The sequence below is a fragment of the Hydractinia symbiolongicarpus genome, chromosome 14, assembly GCF_029227915.1.
Source record: "Hydractinia symbiolongicarpus strain clone_291-10 chromosome 14, HSymV2.1, whole genome shotgun sequence".
NCBI classification, from domain to species: Eukaryota; Metazoa; Cnidaria; class Hydrozoa; order Anthoathecata; family Hydractiniidae; genus Hydractinia; species Hydractinia symbiolongicarpus.
Window position 1 is genome coordinate 17,910,854 of NC_079888.1, and position 4,205 is coordinate 17,915,058.

Consider the following 4,205-nt stretch of genomic DNA (forward strand, 5'->3'; position numbering starts at 1 on the left):
AATAAAAATGGTGTTAGGTACATCATCCATCTTTTGATACGTGGCGGTGGTTTAGCATTAACGCAGAAGGGGGGCACTAGCAGCTTATGGTCCGTAGAGACAGTGAACTTCATGCCGTAGAGATATATCTTGAAACGATGGATTGCGAAGTGGATTCCCAGACAATCCCTTTCGATTTGGCTATATCGTTTCTCCACTGGTGTAAGTGAGCGACTCAAGTAACTAACCGGCCTCAATGTTCCATCCGGTTGCCTTTGAGATATGAGTGCGCCTAATCCCGATGGTGATGCATCAACTATGATGTGGATTTCTGCGTGTGGATTGAAATGGGCTAGTGTGCCGGCGGATATGAGTAAACTGTTTTCCATTTCCATTCGGTATCTTTCTTGGGCAACTCTCGAAGGGGTTTTGTAATGGTAGCTAGATTTGGTATGAAACTAGCACAGTATGTGACCATTCCAAGGAATGAGCGTACTTCCTTTGAATTTGTTGGCTGCTTTAAGGAGTTTATAGTCTCTACTTTGACTGGGTCGGGGGACAAGCCACCTGTAGATATGACATGCTCCATATACGTTAGTTCGTTCCTGAAAAACTTACATTTTTTAAATTGATGGTGAGATTATGTTCTCTGAGACCCTTTAATGCTTCCTCGAGCCTGTTGAACATTTCCCCTTCATTTTCAGCACCTATGATAATGTCTTCAGACATATTATGTACTTTGTGCATTCCTTGTAGCACTCGCTCGATCTCGCGCTGGTAGATTTCGGTTGCGGCACTGTTTCTATAGATGAGCCGTGCATAGCGTAATATGCCATCTCTAGCAGCAAAAGCAGTGAGACCTCTGGATTCCTTATCTAATGTAACTTAGTGGCATCCTTGGTTGAGGTCTAGATGGACTATGGTTACGGTACTGCCACTGTCGATCAATAATTTTACAATAATCTGGCCTATTGTGATAGGTATTATTGGTTTCTGATCACGTTTCCGGATAGCAAAGCAGTATTCATCATCTGAGCTGGAGATTGACTCTGATGCAGTTACGTATCTCACGGCCACAGCCCTCTGGTCAGTCTCGACGTATCTGACGGTAGCTTTGGATTGGCAAACTTTAGCAAAATGACGAATAATTCCACATTTGTTGCAGGTTTTTCCTCTGGTAGCCCCGCATTTTGTTTTCCATATGGGAACTGCTGCCGCAACGGTAGCATACTCGGGACATTAGTGTTTGTTGTTGGCGGCTTGGTCGACTGATTTCCGACTTTTGCATTTTCATTTTTACGGAAGTCAAGTTTGTTCTGGTTTCCTCAGCAATCGCTTGCGTTATTTTGGCGAACGACATTTTTCAACGACTTGATCCATGATCTGTTCGTCCTTGTTGTGAAATTAACATGTTCTTGCTAACGAACGCAACTTAGTGATGTTAGTATCAATGTTTCCGTCGTCTTTTTAGGCGCATGTACGAAACACGTGTCTTTCGAAATGTTTGTTTTGCTTGGGTTTAAAAGATGCATCAAGTGCAATAAGTGCCTCATCAAAACTTTCCCCAGTGGTTGGAAGGGTGTTGAAAACTTCTTGCACACTTTCCCCCGAGCAATGTATTAGTAATGCTTTCTTTTGATTATCATCTATCACGCCTGCAGCAGCAATGTATGTCTTGAAACCGGATACCCACTTTGTCCATCGAGAACCAAGGCTGTTTGGACCCCTTTCACATTGAAACACGTGGGTGCAGAAATTTCTAATATGTTCGCCATTTTAAACACTTGAACACTTGTAAACACTTGAATAAAAACTGTAAAATCAACGTAGGTATCTTTGATACTCGCAGCGCCAGTTTTTATATCTCTAATTAAGCATGGAAATCTTGGGAAAAACAAAATACATGTGTACTGAAAGACGCCATCTTTCTAAACTAACTAGGTCGCACGCCTACGCGCTATTCTGCCGAACAACGGCGGAGCATGTTGGATGTCTATGTCTCTTCGGAATACCACAAGTTTGTTTTTTAGGAAAACTAGATGAAACGTAAAAATAAAAAAAACCAACTCTTTTTGATTTATTTTGTTTTTTAAAAAGAAAGCCTGTTAAAACACCTTTTAAGCAAATACAAATCTAACATCATAAAATTTTAGATCACAAACGACCGTTGTAGCTTGGTAAAACTGGCGAAACCAACTGAACATAAAACAATAATTCAAAATGATTTATTTGTAAAAATAATAGGTTTTTGTACCGTTCAACAGGGTACTTCTGTTAACAACACGCAAAAATTAATAATATACGTACCGCTACACTAGACTGGTACTCTTCCGTGCTTCACTAGTCTCGATAGTAAAAACGGCGACAAAAAACAGAAGCCCGTTTTAAAATTCTACCGCCTAAAGCCGTAGAACAGTAAGTTTTTTTTCTGTATTTAAATCACAACCTGCATTACGTAGGCGTTTCCATGAATACATTATTTTTAAAAGCAAAGTGACGATATGGCAGAGATAGATTTTAATAAACAACTTGACATATTTTTGAGATACTACAACTCTCCGTTAAAATTGTGAGACATTGGAATTTTTTGGCTAATTTACAGAGTTGGTAGAAGAGTTTAAAACATTTGTAAATATTCAGGTCGGAAATATTCATGCCGGAGATATTAATTTCAATGCACATAAAATCCCCAAAATTTTTAAAGAATTGGACAAGCTTATATGAAAACAATTAACACCTTGTCAACATTTACAAATGGACTTTAAAAAGTTTAAATTGTGAAATCTTCTATTAGAAATGCAGGTGAGGTGACTCCTATTATCTCGAATATGCACTTCATCTACTGGCTGGTGGCTTCAGTGCGAAAGTTTTGGGTTCAAATTCGGGTTGAGTCATGCCAGAGACGGTAAAAGTGTTTTCTTTTTCTGCTTAACGTTTAGCATAAGAATAAGATTGATCTTGGACGGTTGTCTAGTTAAGCGATTGTTGTGCTTGCCCGACTTTACTAGCTCAAATAGGAGCTGTAAATGCACTAAGACAACCTTCGCATGACCCTCATTTATAACAGTACCATTAGGAACTAAAAAATCTATTCTTGGTAAATAATATTAATCTCCATTTTAATCTCTATTTTAAACAAAACCCTTGGTCCCGTCAGCATTTGCAATCTCGCTAATTAAAATTTGTCCCGTTATCTTGAACTCCGCCATCTCGAATTATTCGCTTTCGCGATCTAATTTGGTCCTGTTCATAACAAGTGCCGAGTTAGTTTGTAAACGAAAAAAAACAATGTTCACTGTTATATTTGATGTCAGGTTCATTGAGAGTCTAATATTACTTGCCGGAATGAACTTTGAATGAACATTTTATGTTTAGATAAAAAAGGAACTAAATTATTTAATTCATTATAGACTTTCAATACAAAAAGTTAATATATCAATTTTATTTGCAAAAGTCTTATCTGAAATGTCTCTTTCTCAACGTTTTGTTTCTAAATAACATTTTCTATACACTCCATTTTTTTCTCTGATTAGTTTGTTTGTTTTTGTGATGTTTGTATAGACGATTTGTTTATTAAATAAAAAAGAGGTCAAATTTTCTTTCTTTAAGAATGAAATATAATAATTCATTGTATAATTAGGTGTTTAATGTTTAACTATTTTGATATATTTTCATACTTTCTTTGTAAATAAAATTCATGCACGTTAGAACTGCTTTTGATAAAAAACACTTCTCGAGAAGGTTGGTATATACATTAATTTTAAAGAATTTTTTTGATAATTTTAATAATTTTAAGTCAGCTGAATAATTTTATCGTCAGTTTTATCAGTCTCGTTTTAAAATACAAGTTATTATTTCTCCGTTCTATTTCCACAAATTTACACATACTGCTTGCTACCCCCTTTTTTCCAAGTGCTTGTTTGTTATTGATGTTAAATCAATGTGGTAGAAATTCTTCATAGACAGGTGGCATTGTTTCAAAAGAATTTTTTTTATATGTACACGTAATAGTATTCATATAGAGAGAACTTCAAAACTATACTTTTTGAGCAAGGGGATCTTGAAAGCTAACTTTTCAAACGTAGAGAATTTTGTATGGGCACAAACATCTAATATTTTTTAGCTTACTAGATACTGTTAGGAAAAAACAGGGCCTTATTAACTTCACAATTACGTAAACATAAAATTTAAAGGTATAAAGGTATAAAAAACATATAAAAGGTATA